The sequence below is a fragment of the Triticum aestivum genome, chromosome 5D (genome assembly GCF_018294505.1).
Source record: "Triticum aestivum cultivar Chinese Spring chromosome 5D, IWGSC CS RefSeq v2.1, whole genome shotgun sequence".
Taxonomy (NCBI): domain Eukaryota; kingdom Viridiplantae; phylum Streptophyta; class Magnoliopsida; order Poales; family Poaceae; genus Triticum; species Triticum aestivum.
In genome coordinates, this window is record NC_057808.1 from 43,680,128 (window position 1) to 43,687,609 (window position 7,482).

The following is a 7,482-nucleotide window of genomic DNA, read 5'->3' on the forward strand; positions in this document are numbered from 1 at the left end:
CGTCGAGGGCCGCGGCTGGGGCCGCCGGCGCGGGGAGCGCGGGCAGGGCCGGACCCGGGGCGCGGCTGGGCGGTCCGCCAAAGGTGGAGGCAGGGGCGAACCGCGCCGCAGGAGACTCCGAAGGTGACGGTACCTGCTGAAACGGGAACACGAGCTCATCAAAGTACACATGCCGCGAAGTAAAAACGCGGTGGGAGACTGGATCATAGCACCGGTAACCTTTGGTGTTGGGAGGATAGTCAAGGAAGATGCAAGGAAGGTACCGGGGCGCGAGTTTGTGAGGAGCAGTAGATGCGGTGCTAGGATAACAGAGACACCCGAAAATGCGAAGACCATCATAAGATGGAACCGCACCGAAGAGGAGCTGGTGAGGGGTGTAGTTCCAGCGGGAACGACAAGGGCGAATGTTAATGAGGAGGTTGGCGGTCGCGAGCGCGTCCGGCCAGAACCGAGTGGGCACGTAGGAGTGGAAGAGCAACGTGCGGACACAGTCATTAAGCGTGCGAAGGACACGCTCGGCGCGACCATTCTGCTGAGACGTGTAGGGGCAGGTGAGGTGAAAGATGGTGCCGTGGGACGCAAGTAAATTGCGGACGGCGAGGTTGTCAAACTCCTTGCCGTTGTCAGTTTGCAAGGCGAGAATAGGACGACCGAACTGTGTGGTGACATATGAATAAAAGGCGGTGAGTGTGGCAAGAGCGTCGGACTTGCGACGGAGAGGAAAGGTCCACACATAATGAGTAAAATCATCTAATATCACCAGATAGTATAAATAGCCCGTGTTGCTAGCAACCGGGGACGTCCAAACATCACTATGCAACAACTGAAACGGAAAGGCGGAAATGTTTGTAGACTCGCTAAAGGGAAGACGAACGTGCTTGCCAAGACGGCAAGCCTCGCAAGAGTGATCGTCGACTTTATTACATGAGAAAGAAAAACTTTGAAGAATCTGACGCATAGCGGTGGAGTTGGGATGACCGAGACGGGCATGCCAAAGATCGACACTGGCGGCGAAGGCGGCGGGGCGACGGGTGGTGGTGGCGCCGGAGGGATGCACTGGATAAAGCTCGTCCGGGCTATCACATCGGTGGAGCACCATCCGTGTACGGGCGTCCTTCACAGAAAAACCGACATCGTCAAATTCAACAGTTATAGGATTCTCACGAGTAAGGCGACGAACGGAAACAAGATTAGTGACTAAGTCAGGAGACACAAGGACATTAGACATATGCACAGGAATAGAAGTAGAAGGAAAAGACATATGACCGACGTGAGTAATGGGTAGGGAGGAACCGTTACCAACGGTGATACGGGTGGGAGTATGAACGGAAGTGGCAAAGGTGAGGTTACCGGGATGAGCAGTCATGTGAGCAGTGGCGCCCGAGTCCATGTACCAGTCACCACCGCCACCATAGGAGCTCGGTGACGGGGCGGAGTGCAGTGCAGCGAGCAAAGCCGGGTCCCACGGCGGCGGCGCCTGAGGAGGGTAGAACCCACCGTAGGCCGGCGCGGGGGTAGCCCCGAAGGCCAGAGCAGCGGCGGCGCCGTAGGAGGGCGCGATCCCATAGGCCGGCGCGGCGGCGGCGCCATAGGCCGGCGCGGACCCGTAGGCCGGCGCCGACGCGGACCTGTAGTGAGCGGCGTTCGGCGCGGCGAGGAGGGCCTGGTGACCCGCCGGGCGGGGCCCAAGGATGCCCGGAGCCGGAGCCCGAGGGACCGGCATGGAGTAGGCATGGACGAGCCGGTCCACGGGTTGGTGCCGTACGTCCATGGGGGAGTCACCTGCTGCGGCTGACGGCCCCCCCGGGCGCCTGTTGCTGCTTGCGGCCGCCCCCGCGGCGGTTGCCGCGGCGCCCGCCGCCCGGCTGCTGGGGGGCAGCGGGAAGGGCGGGAGGCACGGGCGGGAGGGGGAAGTACCCCGGAGGCGCTGGTGGCGGCGGCTGCTGGCGCGGCGCGGGTGGGGCGGTCGGTGGAGGGGCGCCGCGGGAGGTGCCGGCGGCGAGGGCGTGGTGCTGCACACGCTTCTTGACCCCTTTCATCCGGCGCTCCTCCAACATCAAGTACGCCACAAACTTGGGGAAGGAGGGCTCCGGCATCAAGGTGAGGTTAGAGGCGGCGTTGCCGAAGTCCTCGTTGAGGCCGGCGGTGAGCGTGCTGAGGAGGAGGTCGTCGTCCACCTTCGCTCCAATGTCACGGAGCTCGTCCGCCAATGTCTTCAGGCGCCGGCAGTAATCATCAATGGCTGTTCATCCTGATGACAGTCAAAAAATTCCTGCTGCAGAAAAACGCGGCGCTGAAGCTGGTTGTCGGTGAAGAGGCCGTTCAGCTTGACCCACAGGGCGCGGGCGTCGTCGCCGGCACTCACGACCGTGTGGAACAAGTCCTTGGAGATGGTGGTGAAGAACCACCGGATGATCGTGGCGTCGATCACGGTCCACTCGGCGTCGTCCACCATGGTGCGGGAGTCCACGGTGCCATCCACGTGATCCACGAGATTGTTCTCGCGGAAGAGCAGTGTGAAGTACGTCTTCCACGCGAAGTACGTGGAGTTGGAGGCGTCGAGGGTCACGGGGACGCGGGTATGGACGTTGATGTCGCGGATCTCGGCAGGGTCGACGGCGAAGGGGTTGGAGTAGGTGGAGGCATTGGAAGACATGACGATAAGATCGTGGGGAGGGAGGCGGCGACGCGGCGGCAGGAAGCGGCGCGGCGGGAAGGGGCGGCGCGGCGTGGAGGCGCGCGGTGGGGAGGTGGCGCGCGGGGAGGAGAGGTAGTGGCGGCAGCTTGGGGCGGCGGCGGGAGATCGCGGCGGCGGCGGCGGCCCGAGGCGGCGGCTAGGGTTAGCGGAAGCTGGAAGATCGACTTGCGATAGATACCATGTAGAGAATGATTTGGTGCATCGATAATTGATTGATCGTGCACTAGGCACATATATATAGGTACAAGGGGTGCGACCGGTATCTTGTCTCCTCGTACATACAGAGAGAGACAGATACTACAGGTACTGCATACAGAATCCAGACCTACGTACATGTACACATGTTCAACCAGAACTTCAACTCCAGTTTTGCTAGCGCCGGGTCATTTTCTGCCTTAAATTTGGAAGAAAGGGTCATTTTCTGCCTTAAATTTGGAAGAAAGGCCCATTTTCGTGGTATTGCTGGTGTTACAGCCCATCCAGTCTGGATGGATGGTGACCATGGAAATTTCTTTGAAGTTTCCTTGATATTTGTTAGCAACGACTTGACCCATGACTATGACTGATTGTGTGGCCATTGCACAGTTGCTTCAGCCATTTCTCCCTCTCCACAGCTTCAGCGCTAGCAGAAATTATCCTTTGCTAATTGCTGGCCCTCCTCTTACACGAACACACACAGAAAGAACATGGCTGCCTCTGCTGCACTCGTTTTTGCAGGGAAATCTGTGGCGACTTCGGCCATATCCTTCTTGGTCAACAAGGCTTTCAGCTACATCGATGAGTACTGCAAGTCCGAAAACATGGATGAGTTGAAGAATCGGCTCCTGCGGGCCATGCCACATATCCAGGCGGTGTTTGTCGTCAACCCGGAACTTGTCAGGGAGCAGAGCAGCGGCCTCGACGCGTGGCTCTGGCAGCTCAGGGACGCGGTCGAGGCGGCGGAGGACGCCATCGATGAGCTTGAATACTACGAGCTCGAGGAGAAGGCCAAGGACCAAAAGGTTAGTGAATGGGGTTCCCCTCTTGGTAAGATGAAGCACAAGTTTGTCAGATCTTTTGGCCCTGCTATCAACAAGACTATCAAGAAAATTAGTCACCGTGACACTCTGAAGAGGTTGATGAAATCTGTGGATGATTTAGACAAGGCTGCCGTAGGTGTTAGTGATTTCCTCAAGCTCACAGACCATCTCAGTGGAGGTTCTTCTACCAGCAGCCAGCAGCTCATGGACAATGATCGCAAGACTAGTTCAACATTAAGTGCAACCAATTTTGTTGGACGAGAAAAGGAGAACGAACAGATTATTGGATGGCTAGCCAACACCTCAGATGAATTGGGTGAAACTATGGTCATAAAGACCAATAGTATTCCAATTATTTCAGTTATTGGTCATGGTGGCATGGGGAAGACTGCCTTGGCTCAGAGCATATGTGGGCAAGATGAGGTAGTAAAGCATTTTAAGGTCATCTGGACCACCATATCTACTAGCTTTGATGCGACATCGGTGACAAGTAAAATACTCGAAGACGCTACGGGCGTGAAACCGAGCAGCGATCATTTGGAACCACTACAACGGAACCTCAAAGAGAAACTCGCATCCATTAATTTTTTGTTAGTTCTAGATGACGTTTGGGAAGATAAGAAGAGAGATGAATGGGAGAAGTTATTTGCTCCTCTGAAGGAACTGAACACTACTGGGAGCAAAATTCTGTTGACAACCCGAATGCAATCTGTAGCAGACATGGCTGCAAAGGTGATGGGAGTCGAAAGGGATAAGTTCTTGACATTACAAGGACTGGAAGATGATAAAAATCTTGAGCTCTTCGGTCATCATGCCTTTTCCGGTTTGAATCCAAGAGATGATGCATATTTGATGTTAATTGGAGAACAAATTGCAAAGAAACTGAGGGGATGTCCCCTGGTAACGAAGGTTGTCGCCGAGCATTTGCTATAACACCTGAATACTGGAGGAGATTCTTGCATCAAGGATTGGAACATTTTAAAGGAACCGAAAAAGATATTATGAAGGTTCTCAGATTGAGCTATTACCACTTACCAACAGAGCTACAGATTTGCTTTCGGTACTGTCGCCTATTTCCGCAGGACTATATATTTGAAAAGAAAGAGTTGGTGAAAATGTGGATTGGTTCAGGATTGATTGCAAGTGGCATTCAATCTTTGGAGGATACTGCAGAACAATTCTTGGCTCAGCTAACTAGAAAGTCGTTCTTTGATAAGAAACCTATATGGGCACAAAGAGAATTTTATGTAATGCATGACCTGATGCATGAATTAGCAAGCAATGTGTCCACCGGTGAATGTGCAAGAATAGTTGACCCTGTTCAACTTCAAGATGAGAAGTATACAGTCCGACACCTATGCATTGTCAATATTCACAGTTTCTCTGCTGATGAGGTCAAGAAAATCTCCCATTTTAAGAATCTGCGCACTATTATCATTGATTGTATGCCGCCACTTGAAAATGATACTCTTTGCGCACTTCAAATGATAGTTGAGACCTCAAAATCACTGCGACTATTCCATGCACAATTATGGAGCGCATCCCGTTTTGCTGTCAATTTTGGTAACTTGAAACATCTTCGCTATATCTGCGTGAGTTCGATACCACAAGACAAGATATGTGGGGTCGCAAGACTTTATCACTTGATGGTCCTTCACCATGGTTCTTCTGGGACCAAAATAGATGAAGCAAGATATTTAGGGAACCTTGAACGTTTGCGGTATGTATCCTATGGTGTGCATGGATTTGGTAATTTCCCCATAAGCAGGCTCACTTCTCTTCAGGAATTACATAATTACCGGGTAGAAGAAAGAACATGCAACCAAATAAGTGCAGTTGGGAGCTTAAGAGATCTTCGTAGATTGGGTCTGCAGGGTCTTGAGAATGTCAAGAATTGGGAAGAAGCTAAGAATGCCAAGTTGAAGGAAAAACAATATCTCAACTCATTATTTATGGAGTGGTCGACACCTGATCAAATCATGACAGATAACTTAGTTCTTGACCACCTTGAGCCACATGTTAATATCAGAGAATTGCAAATTGGGGGTTATCCAGGTCTCAAAATTCCATCTTGGATCGAGAACTGCTCAGTCAGAAACTTGATATCACTCAAGTTGATAAGCTGCATAAATTGGGACTACATTCCCTCTCTCTGCCAGTTGGTATTGCTGGAGCTTTTAGTGTTGGACAATCTTCCTAAGCTACGGCAGATTGGTCGATCATCTGATATGTCCAAGAGTAGTTCCATGGAGTTGTTGTTACCTCAAAGCCTTAATACTTTGGAAGTAAGCAAATGCCAGAAACTGAGGGAATTACCACTTCTGCCTCCAAGCCTAATATCATTGAAAATACACGATGTTTGGCTGACCAAGTTTCCTATTATTGGCAAGGTATCGAGTGAGAGCATCGAGTCAAAATCATCTAAGTTGATTAACGTAAGGGTCACCAACTGTCCTCATTTAACTTCGTTGGAAGGGAGCCTTTTGGAGCAAAAACTGTACATGGGAACTCTTCGTGTCCTAACAATTGTTGATTGTAAACATCTGGAGTCCGCATCCATACCATTTGAAGAAATGAAACAACTTAAGGAACTTGCAGTAATGCAATGTCCAAAGTTGAGGACGATGAGAGATGCCAAAGATAAGCTTGTGCCATCGTCACTAAGAGAACTAGCTATTGGCGGGTGCGGTGACCTGTAACTTCCACTGCTTGGGTCACTGCAGCTGCTCACCAACTTATCTAGGCTCGAGCTGCAGAACTGCTCGAGCCTGTTATCTCTCCCGTCCGCAGATGTGTTCAAGAGTTTCAGGTCGCTGCAGAACATACGTGTAACGCGATGCGAGAATCTCTCGTCCCTGGGAGGGCTCGGATCACTGTCATCCCTTCAGCACTTAGCTATCTCCAATTGCAATAAACTCATGGAGGCTGGGTCTTCCTTGCTATCTGGTTCTGGTGATGCAGAAGAGCATCTGGTGGAGCCCGGCAACTCACTGCGGATAAGTTTTCTTATATTTGATCTGCCGTCCTTGCTGCTTCATGAGCCGCTCAAGAGTCTGTGCCACACTGAAAATGTATGCATTAATGGCTATTCACAGACGGAGAGCTTACCTGAACAATGGCTGCTACAGAACCGCTCATCCCTCCGATACCTGGGTATACAGAAAGCAGAATCCTTGGAATCGCTCCCACCGAGCATGCAAGACCTTTGCTCTCTCAAGTCATTATACCTTGATGGTGCTCTGCTACTCCGATCACTTCCATATCTTCCCTCCTCCTTGAAGAATCTGAGCATTAGGGAATGCCATCCAGACCTGGAGAAGAAGATCACAAAACATGGAAGCTCTGAATTGAACAAGACTGCCCACATCCCTGATGTGACAATAGGTAACTCCGCCCTTCCACTCTCGTCCTCACTTGCTTAATTTACTGCTTGGACCTCTGTACTGCTGAAACCTACTGATCCTGATCTGACTGTGAACCGATGACAGGAGGTTGGCATTTCCTCATGGGCAAGAAATTCAGCAGAGAGGCTTACCATAAACTGAGGTAATTAACAATCTCCTGAGAAAGACAATCAATGTTATCCTCTTTTTGCTCTGAATAAGGGTTGGTGCGAAAGTGCTATGGCAGACACTCATATATAATGGCACAACACCCCCGCATGGCCGCATTGCACGAAATATGATCAACGAACTGACCATGCAAAACATATCAATATATGACGGCGAACACATAGCAAAACCTGGTGTAAGCTCACAGACTCAC

At 51.5% G+C, this 7,482-nt stretch overlaps 1 pseudogene; it reads left to right on the forward strand.

Annotated features, from left to right (window-relative positions):
• The first annotated feature begins 3,282 nt into the window (after positions 1 to 3,282).
• On the forward strand, positions 3,283 to 7,139 carry LOC123119328 (putative disease resistance protein RGA3; annotated as a pseudogene).
• The last annotated feature ends 343 nt before the right edge of the window (positions 7,140 to 7,482 follow it).